At 41.1% G+C, this 12,786-nt stretch overlaps 1 protein-coding gene across 2 annotated transcripts in view; it reads left to right on the forward strand.

The window, feature by feature from the left end:
• Window positions 1-12,786, forward strand: part of LOC115146054 (uncharacterized) — an 80,641-nt gene that overhangs the window by 24,617 nt on the left and 43,238 nt on the right. The window lies entirely within an intron of this gene.

Genomic DNA, 12,786 nt, shown 5'->3' on the forward strand with positions numbered 1-12,786 from the left:
ATTTAAAAATGTATAGGTTAGACTGATATTAGCAGCGTTATAAAACACACTGCAGCTTCGTAGCCTACAGATTCACTTTCAATCTACAATTTGCATGAGTTGTATTCCAAGCCATTTTCACATGCAAATAACACTTGATATCTTCTATAGGTTATCTGTAGTGCTCAAGGGGATGACATTCCAAGCAAAAATACTTTTCAAAACTGTTTACAAAGTCTGATATGACAACAAAATCATAACTGTTTTGTTATAATATGTGTATGAGTTAATAAGAAACTAGATGTCTACAGATTGTGGCGTTAATTGCCTGAGGCCCAAATACTGCTAGTGAGCATCACCATATAGACTGAAGTTGTAAGCCTTGATATTCTTAAGTCTTAAAGCAAAATACCACTCAATATCGTTTGGTATTTGTTTCATTAGTCCACTGTTGATACATTCCCAAAATGTTTTGCATGTCAGTAATTACGTTTTCAAAATATAGAACTGTCAAAATACAGAAAAGGTGATGATGAAGTATGATGAGTTTTGCAGTTTTTGAGTGGAATATTCCTCTAATATACATGTTCCTATCTTAGCATGGATCTCTCAGCTCTTTCTTATAGAACAAAGCGACATGGGCCTTACTGAGTTTCACTTGGCCATGACTTTCGGGGAGAGTGGAACCCCTCCAGATCCACCCACCGTTCTGGCTGCCATTATACTCCCGGACACCGGTGAGAAATGAAGGTGTATGCATACCAAAATCGCTGCCTCCCAGTGATCTGTTTTCTATAGCCTACCACTCTGTCGCCCTATAGCGCGGCTGAAAAGGGCAATCGTATTGATTTTTTTTTCAGGCGGACGGTATAAAAGACGGGTTCAGGCGGGGGACACGTTTTCTGTGCCATTAGCTTAATTCCAGTCCGAGATGCTCGACCTTTTCAACGGCCTGACATGACCGGTCAAGGTCCCTCGACTTGTAACTTCGACTTGTAACTTGTGTGTATGTCTTCATGGGGTTGCCTTGATTGTGGATGTTTGTTCTACGTTATTTGACCCATGGAGAGTGTGTGTGATGTGATTTGTTAATTGTTCTGATGTTGTAACCTATCTGTGACCTCTAACTACAAATATGAAGCCTAAAATCTCATTATGCCGTAATACCGTAAATGCGTGAGTAATGTCTGAAATGAATAGCCTATAACAAAGCTTCGTTTACGATTATTAACATGTAATACACCTGAGGCTATTTAACACACAAAAAAAACGAATAGGCCTGTATAAAAACATACACGATTTATGGGGAGAAATTGGTCCTGTGCTGCAACGTCAGCATCGTGGGTTCGATTCCCACTGGGGCCACCCATACCAAAATGTTTCTAAGCACTATTGTAAGACATTTTAGATAAAAGTGTTTGCTAAATTACTGAAGTGTATTTTTAGGTATATACACTGAGTGTACAAAACATTAGGAACACCTTCCTAATATTGTATTGCACACCCTTTTGCCCTCAGAACAGCCTCAATTTGTTGGGGCATAGAATCTACAACGTGTCGAAAGCGTTCCACAGGGATTCTGGCCCATGTTGACTCAATTCTTCCCACAGTTGTGTCAAGTTGGCTGGATGTCCATGGGTGGTCGACCGTTCTTGATACACACGGGAAACTGTTGAGCGTGAAAAACCTAGCAGCAGTTGCAGTTCTTGACACACTCAAACCGGTGCGTCTGGCACCTAATACCATACCCAGTTCAAAGGCACTTGAAACTTTGTTCTTGTCCATTTACCCACTGAATGGCACACATACACATTCCATGTCTCAAGGCTTAAAAAACCTTCTTTAACCTGTCTCCTCCCCTTCATCTACACTGACTGAAGTTAATTTAACAAGTGACATCAATAATGGATCATAGCTTTCACCTGGATTCACCTAGTCAGTTTATGTCATGGCAAAAGTAGGTGTTCCTAATGTTTTGTACACAGTATATTTAGCATTAAATCGTTTTTTATTACTTTTGGTCAAATGATACATAGTACAGCTAGTAGCCTAGCTTTAAATTGTGTTTTTATAATTCAATATTTATCTCAATGTGTCATCCTCTCAGTACAGGCGTTAGCCTACCAAATATAAATCCGAGCATTTTAGCGTACCAAATATATCCACTATGAATGAGCCTTTTTTTGTTTTTGCATCTTTGGTAAGTGAACATAGGTGGTGTGAGGACTGCATGTTTCTGGCGGTTAGGGTCAAGTCTCTGGATTTTTCTGCTGTTTGCGAGCAATTATAAATATTTAAACACCCAATGAATGACATGTTTACTTGTTAGTTCGTGTCTGGCAACGAAAAGGGTCATGACCCTACTTGAGACAGGGATGGACACTTTAGAGGAGAGGGAGGAGAAGAGGTGCAGCAGAGACCCCCTCAGCGCTGTGGTATGGGTTATGGACCACTGGCTGTATTGGCACCAAACTAGGCTATTATGCAGGTGCAATGGGCATGGCACACGGACAGACATTTGCTCTCAGGTCAACGAATCCTTCATTCAGATATGATGCGAGGAGTGATGAAGGATTGGATCGAACTTTGTCTTTTTGTAAAAGGATTTAGCCTATGCCTATAAACAATATGTTTTTAACTTTTAAGTTTAAATGGATTTAGTAGTATGTAGTATTTCGTGTAATTTGGTAGCCTATAAAAATCCTTGTGTAGGCTAGGGGCTAGAAATAAACCATTATTTCTTAAGCCTAAATTTCCCAATAGGGGTCTTTATGACGTGATATTGTCATATCTTAACAATATATCCGTCTTCAATTCAGACAGCCTCATGTTGGCAAGCACCCTTGATAGTTTTGTGTCTATAGGCCTAAGGCCGTTTTAATAGGCTGAGAAAAGTGCGATCAAACTTGCAATTAGCTCTAGGCCAATTGGTTTAACCATAAAATTACTGAAAACATTCTGCTTTGTGTAATTCAGTGGGTTTATATACAGCTTTCTGTGTCGCTGCATGCCTGGAGGAGTCCCCACCCCCTGGGCTGTTTTGGAACTGTGCAGTGTCTTTCCAGCATTCCTCCTTCTCATTCTGATTTATGGCAAGTTTTGCTCTCATGTCCCTCAAAAATGCGGAACTCTTCCACAAGACATGGAATGGTTTTGGAATAGGCCAGGCTATGTGGGAAGATATATAGGCTTACAGCTGCAGCCAATGGCTTCCTAATTTACACAGCCTTTTTGTGTTAACTTTATCAAATGAGCAAGTTATTAGAATTGTTTTTTTCTATAAATAGTTTACCATTTATATTTTACATTGGTAGCTTAGCTGATTCCATCTCTATTGGGAGTTCGCCGATGGTTTCATTGTGCAGGAGAGAGAGTATTATGTGCATCATGGCGGTAGTATAGGAGCCCAGGGTTGAAAGAGAGGTCGTCTGGCTATTGAACAAAAAGGGAGGCACTCTCAATGGTGATGTGTTATAAATCTAGCCGCTTCCTTATTCAAACTCCGAAGCACAGCAGCTGTTCCCCTCTCCCCGGATGCGTACGCGCGCGTGCGTGTGTGTGTGTTTATTTTTATTTGTGTGTGTGCTTGTGCGTGCGTGTGTCGTTTCGGACCTCTCCCTGTAACCCATCACACGTGATGTGATGAAAAATTATTATTTAGCCTACATGAAACAAAACTATTTGTATATTATCATGTGTTATCCGATGTACTTCACAGTGTAAGGAATCATTTTTGCGAAAGGTGGCTAGTATTTTCAAGTCCCCTCACAAATCACATACACACTTTTAAGGAAGTTTTGCAAGTCAAATAATCTGGTGGCTGTGTCAACATGTTCTCTCGGAAAATATGTGGTCTAAGAGAATGACAGATTTATATTACGTGCTACTTTCAAGTTTACAAAATTGTAAGTTATTCGCCAAAAGCCCGTTTTAAGTCATGTGATGGATGACAAATAGGATACTATTGCAAAACAAACTACTTGGCCTATCTTCAATATCTTTCCATGTCAGTTGTCCTTAAGATTATATGCCTGTAGGCTAGTTAAACACTTTGGTGGAATTTTATTTAGGTCCATTTCTTAATTGTTTTAGTTTGAGGACTCAATGGAATGCCAAACATAAGGAAATTCAGTCGCATGGTAGCCGCTGGTCGTTGGTATTCCCTCAATGGATCCTCTGTCCACATGTGTCTAACTCACACTTTACACTACAACTTTGCTTGTGGGTAGGTTTATGGGTATACCATTATATTCAAAAAAGGATTGTTTACATGAGGGTGGAGGTTGTGCTTCCTGAACCTTAATTCCAATTTAATACGGCTTATTAGGAGGATCCACAGTTATGCCTTGACAAATAAAGTCTTGTTTGACTCTCCCTCCAGGCCCATTGGTGGAGAATAATACCCAGTCCCATCTAGTCCAATGGACAAAACATTTGACTATTTGAGGAGGAGGAGAATATCAAATAGGAAATCTCTATGTGAATGAGCAATACAGTGAGGTCAGTCAGCCTATTCATCCTATCCGGTCACAGATGCAGTGTGAAACATGTCAAAGGAAAATGTCACTCATAAGATATTTCCACTTCAGATGTATGGGTGTCAACAGTAATCAACAGTAGGCCCGTGCTCTGATACATAAAGCTTTCCCCACACAAACAGTCATGACTGTTTCATCACCAGTGATTATTCTGTCTTGTCAAGAGATTGAATGAAGATGGTGTGTGTTCAAGGCTCCAGCAGTTGCTATGACCTCATCATTAGATGGGACAGTAGGGCTAGCAGGTTATGCTAATGTCTATCAACTAAGTTTATCTGGGTAACACACACACACACACACACACACACACACACACACACACACACACACACACACACACACACACACACACACACACACACACACACACACACACACACACACAGTGGTGGAAAAAGTGCCCAATTTTCATACAATTTTCATAAGTAAAAGTAAAGATACCTTTCAAATAAAATGAAGTCACCCAGTAAAATACTATTTGAGTAAAAGTCTAAAAGTATTTGTTTTTAAATGTACTTAAGTATCAAAAGTACAATTATGAATAATTTAACATTTCTTATATTAAGCAAACCAGACAACACGATTTTCTTGTTTTTTAAATTTACAGATAGCCATGGGCACTGTTCAACGCTCAGACAAAATTCACAAACGAAGCATTTGTGTTTAGTGAGTAGGGATGACAGTAGGGATGACCAGCGAGGTTCTCTTGATAAGTGCATAAATTAGACAATTTTCCTGTCCTGCTAAGCATTCCAAATGTAATGAGTACTTTTGGGTTTCAGGGAAAATGTAAGGAGTAAAGAGTACATTATTTTAAATGTAAAAGTAAAAGTTGCTAAAAATATAAATAGTCACGTAAAGTACAGATATCCCAAAAAACGACTTAAGTTGTACTTAAAAGTATTTTTTCTTAATAAGTACTTTACACCACTGTACACATATACAATGATAGCTTATATTTGTCTATAGTCTAATAGTCCTCTAATTAACTTTCAACAAATGATCATAATATTCCTTCATATCACACACAAATATAACAATTTAGGTCATATTTAGGTCATATTTAGGTCATATACTGGTATAGGACAATGTAGGACCTTTTAGCTATCACAATAAACTCTAAACCTATATTCGGGACGAGATAATAGTCATGTAATAACTGTTAATGAGGCCATTTATAATGCTTATCTGGGTTAAGTGTGGATAATACCTTGTCAAATTAAAACAGTCCCACTCTTCCACCTGTATAAAAGTGCTGATATGTTGTGAAGATAATTGTGGGTGAAAATTTCAAATGACCTAAACGCCCAATTTAAATTAGATAACTAATTAGCCTACATACATTTTTTTTATTATAATTTAAAACCTGTGCTGTCTTGAAACAAGGATTTGCCATCCTGCGAAACGGTCTATAATTATTGGTCCAACACAACAATTGGTCTCCTCAACCGTCGGCCAACTCAAACTTTTTTATTTTACTCGCCGTTGTTTACAGCAATAGAATGCGATGGAGTCATAAATCTTACCCTGACTGCACCGAGACAGCGCCATTTGTATGCATGGTTCTATGCATGGTCTCCCCAGCTCGCCTCTTGCCTGCTCTCACCCTCAGGTCAGTCTGTACCCTATATAGACTATCATACCATTTGACCCCAAGGAGAGTGACTGCGTTTGCCTGGGGCTGAATCAAAACGTCTTATTGATTGTTTGTATAGTTCATAAGTCACTATCTGCCTGATAAATTCACTAAAGAAATGAATAATAAACGTATTGTAACATGTGAGTATTTTGTCTTATTGACTACATGCCTATAGTTACCAGCAGCACACAGCCAGTTTGACTTTTTTGATTCAAATCCTCTTCAAAATTTAATTGCAGTTTTTTTCTAATTCCTTTTTTATTGATATTTCTTCTCGATGTCCCCTAGACCAGCTCAAAGGCAGGACTAGACATTATAATGGTTTGACAGGGTGAGCTAACGGCAGGCGCGAGTGATGGGAGAGAGGAGAGTAAAAAATGATTTATTGTCGCCATCCCAGTTCACACAGAGTTCACGAGGAGCTGCAGGCTGCTTGTGCATGAAAGGACAGGAAAGGCTTGAGCTAGTTTAGCTCTCTGAAGAAAGAGAAAAACAAAATAGAAAATTAAATTAAATTAAAATGTTAGTGTAATGGTGTCATACTCTATAAGTAATAATAATATTATGAATAATAATACATTTATAGTTTTTTGTCAGTGTGGTCAAGCAGAATTGAAAGTGATATGGCAGAGTAGTTTTGCTACTGAATGAAGAGATTGCGGTTTAAATAATTGCAAGATTTCTTTAAGAAATCCAAGTGTTCACTTTAACAATATGATATATTTATAAACTTTTGCAAAATGTCCGAAGGCTTTGAGAAGGCACAGTTTTGCATAGAATTATAATAATTTGACATTTGAGTTCTGATAAGCTCAATGTTAGGCAAAATGCCAAGAAAATGACTTTGTTCAGGCTTGTCTTTTATGGTGTCCATGGCACAGTTATCAGTTATGAAGATTATTTAACATGGGAAATTGCTGTCAAACTTGGGAAATTGCTGTCAAACTTGCCTCTCTTTTGTCTAGGCAGAAAATACTTGTGGGAAATTTTTAGAATTCATTTGCATATTGCTTCTGCATACTTCTCCATTGAACTATTTAGCCCTTACCTGTAATTTAATTTGGTGCAATGTAGGCCTATTGTCAGGGCTGTTGTTATTGTTTGACGAACTTGCTGGTATTGCTTTCCTAGTTTAAATAAACCTGCCCAGCATGTACTTACTCACCTGCTCTATCTTGGCAACTTGACAAAACGTTAGAAATCCAAATTAGGTCTACTGATTACAACAATAATACAAATCACAGCAAAATATGTACAGTAGAAGTCAGAAGTTTAAATACACTTAGGCTAATTGACATCATTTGAGTCAATTGGAGGGGTACCTGTAGATGTATTTCAAGGCCTACTTTCAAACTCAGTGCCACTTTGCTTGACATCATGGGGAAATCAAAATAAATCAGCCAAGACCTCCAAAAAAATTGTAGACCTCCACAAGTCTGGTTCATCCCTGGGAGCAGCAAAGCACCCCCACAACATGATGCTGCCACCCCCATGCTTCACGGTTGGGATGTTGTTCTTCGGCTTGCAAGCCTCCCCTTTTTTCCTCCAAACATAATGATGGTCATTATGGACAAACAGTTCTATTTTTGTTTCATCGGACCAGAGGACATTTCTCGAAAAAGTACGATCTTTGTCCCCATGTACAGTTGCAAACCAAGCATTGGCTTCTTCCTTGCTGAGCGGGCTTTCAGGTTATATCGATATAGGACTTGATTTACTGTGGATTTAGATACTTTTGTACCTGTTTCCTCCAGCATCTTCACAAGGTCCTTTGCTGTTGTTCTGGGATTGATTTGCACTTTTCGCACCAAAGTAAGTTCATCTCTAGGAGACAGAACGCATTTCCTTCCTGAGCGGTATGACGGCTGCGTGGTCCCATGGTGTTTATACTTGCATACTATTGTTTGTACAGATGAATGTAGTACCTTCCAGCATTTGGAAATTGCTCCCAAGGATGAACCAAACTTGTGGAGGTCTACAATTTTCTTTCTGAGGTCTTGGCTGATTTATTTGAATTTTTCCATGATGTCAAGCAAAAAGAAACTGAGTTTTAAAGTAGGCCTTGAAATACATCCACAGATACACCTCCAATTGTCTCAAATTATGTCAATTACCCTATCAGAAACTTCTAAAGCCATGACATAATCTTCTGGAATGTTCCAAGCTGTTTAAAGGCACAGTCAACTTAGTGTATGTAAATTTCTGACCCACTGGAATTGTGATACAGTGAATTATAAGTGAAATAATCTGTCTGTAAAAAAATACTTGTTTCATGCACAAAGTAGATGTCCTAACTGACTTGCCAAAACTCTAGTTTGTTAACAAGAAATTTGTGGAGTGGTTGAAAAACGAGTTTTAATGACTCCAACCTAAGTGTATGTAAACTTCCGACTTCAACTGTAGCCGAGTCTTATTTTCTATATTAATGACTGTCATTGCCTCTTTATGACTGTATGAGGACCTCTATGGGTAAAGGAATATTTCCTTCTGTTTATATTGTGTTTTATTACATTTGCATTATTGTAATGGGGCAGATGTTTGACTATGTATGACTGATGTCTCAGGCCATTACTAAACTAAATATTGTAGAGGGATATCTGTAAACACACCATTCCACCATTCCCATCCAAATGTAAGACAGGGAACTATATTGTGTTTATTTTTCTGGCAAATGTGAAATAAATGCAATTTAAGTTTTTCAAGGTCTATGGTTATGCAAAGCCAGAAAACATCCCTGAGTAGAATTGAATAATTATTATTTTTGCACTTTATATCAACAAAACATCCTTCAAACCACTTTAGGGACTAAGAGAGTATCCCATTATCTACAGACATTCTCTTCAGTGTGGAGGATACAGACATTCTCTTCAGTGTGGAGGCTACAGACATTCTCTTCAGTGTAGAGGATACAGGCATTCTCTTCAGTGAGGAGGTTACAGACATTCTCTTCAGTGTGGAGGCTACAGGCATTCTCTTCAGTGTGGAGGATTCTCTTCAGTGTGGAGGATACAGACATTCTCTTCAGTGTGGAGGCTACAGACATTCTCTTCAGCTTGGAGGCTACAGACATTCTCTTCAGTGTGGAGGCTACAGACATTCTCATCAGTGTGGAGGCTACAGACATTCTCTTCAGTGTGGAGGCTACAGACATTCTCTTCAGTGTGGAGGCTACAGACATTCTCTTCAGTGTGGAGGCTACAGGCATTCTCTTCAGTGTGGAGGCTACAGACATTCTCTTCAGTGTGGAGGCTACAGACAGTCTCTTCAGTCTGGAGGCTACAGACATTCTCTTCAGTGTGGAGGCTACAGGCATTCTCTTCAGTGTGGAGGCTACAGACATTCTCTTCAGTGTGGAGGCTACAGACATTCTCTTCAGTGTGGAGGCTACAGGCATTCTCTTCAGTGTGGAGGCTACAGACATTCTCTTCAGTGTGGAGGCTACAGACATTCTCTTCAGTGTGGAGGCTACAGACATTCTCTTCAGTGTGGAGGCTACAGACATTCTCTTCAGTGTGGAGGCTACAGACATTCTCTTCAGTGTGGAGGCTACAGGCATTCTCTTCAGTGTGGAGGATACAGACATTATCTTCAGTGTGGAGGCTACAGACATTCTCTTCAGTGTGGAGGCTACAGACATTCTCTTCAGTGGAGGCTACAGACATTCTCTTCAGTGTGGAGGCTACAGACAGTCTCTTCAGTGGAGGCTACAGACATTCTCTTCAGTGTGGAGGCTACAGGCATTCTCTTCAGTGTGGAGGATACAGACATTCTCTTCAGTGTGGAGGCTACAGACATTCTCTTCAGTGTAGAGGATACAGACATTATCTTCAGTGTGGAGGATACAGACATTCTCTTCAGTGTGGAGGATACAGACATTCTCTTCAGTGTGGAGGCTACAGACATTCTCATCAGTGTGGAGGATACAGACATTATCTTCAGTGTGGAGGATACAGACATTCTCTTCAGTGTGGAGGCTACAGACATTCTCTTCAGTGTGGAGGCTACAGACATTCTCTCAGTGTGGAGGCTACAGACATTCTCTTCAGTGTGGAGGCTACAGGCATTCTCTTCAGTGTGGAGGCTACAGACATTCTCTTCAGTGTGGAGGCTACAGGCATTCTCTTCAGTGTGGAGGCTACAGGCATTCTCTTCAGTGTGGAGGATACAGACATTCTCTTCAGTGTGGAGGGTTTCTCTTCAGTGTGGAGGATACAGACATTCTCTTCAGTGTGGAGGCTACAGACATTCTCTTCAGTGTGGAGGATACAGACATTCTCTTCAGTGTGGAGGATACAGACATTATCTTCAGTGTGGAGGCTATTCTCTTCAGTGTGGAGGCTACAGACATTCTCTTCAGTGTGGAGGCTACAGGCATTCTCTTCAGTGTGGAGGATACAGGCATTCTCTTCAGTGTGGAGGATACAGACATTCTCTTCAGTGTGGAGGCTACAGACATTCTCATCAGTGTAGAGGATACAGACATTATCTTCAGTGTGGAGGATACAGACATTCTCTTCAGTGTGGAGGCTACAGGCATTCTCTTCAGTGTGGAGGCTACAGACATTATCTTCAGTGTGGAGGATACAGACATTCTCTTCAGTGTGGAGGCTACAGACATTCTCTTCAGTGTGGAGGCTACAGACATTCTCTTCAGTGTGGAGGCAGACATTCTCTTCAGTGTGGAGGCTACAGGCATTCTCTTCAGTGTGGAGGCTACAGGCATTCTCTTCAGTGTGGAGGATACAGACATTCTCTTCAGTGTGGAGGCTACAGGCATTCTCTTCAGTGTGGAGGCTACAGACATTCTCTTCAGTGTGGAGGATACAGACATTCTCTTCAGTGTGGAGGATACAGACATTCTCTTCAGTGTGGAGGCTACAGACATTCTCTTCAGTGTGGAGGCTACAGACATTCTCTTCAGTGTGGAGGATACAGGCATTCTCTTCAGTGTGGAGGCTACAGACATTCTCTTCAGTGTGGAGGATACAGGCATTCTCTTCAGTGTGGAGGCTACAGGCATTCTCTTCAGTGTGGAGGCTACAGACATTCTCTTCAGTGTGGAGACTACAGACATTCTCTTCAGTGTGGAGGCTACAGGCATTCTCTTCAGTGTGGAGGCTACAGACATTCTCTTCAGTGTGGAGGCTACAGGCATTCTCTTCAGTGTGGAGGCTACTCTTCAGTGTGGAGGCTACAGACATTCTCTTCAGTGTGGAGGCTACAGACATTCTCTTCAGTGTGGAGGCTACAGACATTCTCTTCAGTGTGGAGGATACAGACATGATCTTCAGTGTGGAGGATACAGACATTCTCTTCAGTGTGGAGGCTACAGGCATTCTCATCAGTGTGGAGGATACAGACATTCTCTTCAGTGTGGAGGATACAGACATTCTCTTCAGTGTGGAGGCTACAGACATTCTCTTCAGTGTGGAGGCTACAGACATTCTCTTCAGTGTGGAGGCTACAGACATTCTCTTCAGTGTGGAGGCTACAGGCATTCTCTTCAGTGTGGAGGATACAGGCATTCTCTTCAGTGTGGAGGATACAGACATTCTCTTCAGTGTGGAGGCTACAGGCATTCTCTTCAGTGTGGAGGCTACAGACATTCTCTTCAGTGTGGAGGCTACAGGCATTCTCTTCAGTGTGGAGGCTACAGACATTCTCTTCAGTGTGGAGGATACAGACATTCTCTTCAGTGTGGAGGATACAGACATTCTCTTCAGTGTGGAGGCTACAGGCATTCTCTTCAGTGTGGAGGCTACAGGCATTCTCATTTCTCTTCAGTGTGGAGGCTACAGACATTCTCTTCAGTGTGGAGGCTACAGGCATTCTCTTCAGTGTGGAGGCTACAGACATTCTCTTCAGTGTGGAGGCTACAGACATTCTCTTCAGTGTGGAGGCTACAGGCATTCTCTTCAGTGTGGAGGCTACAGACATTCTCTTCAGTGTGGAGGCTACAGACATTCTCATCAGTGTGGAGGATACAGACATTATCTTCAGTGTGGAGGATACATACATTCTCTTCAGTGTGGAGGCTACAGACATTCTCTTCAGTGTGGAGGCTACAGTGTGGAGGCTACACATTCTCTTCAGTGTGGAGGATACAGACATTCTCTTCAGTGTGGAGGCTACAGACATTCTCTTCAGTGTGGAGGATACAGACATTCTCTTCAGTGTGGAGGCTACAGCCATTCTCATCAGTGTGGAGGATACAGACATTCTCTTCAGTGTGGAGGCTACAGACATTCTCTTCAGTGTGGAGGCTACAGACATTCTCTTCAGTGTGGAGGCTACAGGCATTCTCTTCAGTGTGGAGGATACAGACATTCTCTTCAGTGTGGAGGCTACAGACATTCTCTTCAGTGTGGAGGATACAGACATTCTCTTCAGTGTGGAGGCTACAGACATTCTCATCAGTGTGGAGGATACAGACATTATCTTCAGTGTGGAGGATACAGACATTCTCTTCAGTGTGGAGGCTACAGACATTCTCTTCAGTGTGGAGGCTACAGACATTCTCTTCAGTTTGGAGGCTACAGGCATTCTCTTCAGTGTGGAGGATACAGGCATTCTCTTCAGTGTGGAGGATACAGACATTCTCTTCAGTGTGGAGGCTACAGACATTCTCAG

This window comes from Oncorhynchus nerka, linkage group LG2 (genome assembly GCF_034236695.1).
Source record: "Oncorhynchus nerka isolate Pitt River linkage group LG2, Oner_Uvic_2.0, whole genome shotgun sequence".
NCBI lineage: Eukaryota > Metazoa > Chordata > Actinopteri > Salmoniformes > Salmonidae > Oncorhynchus > Oncorhynchus nerka.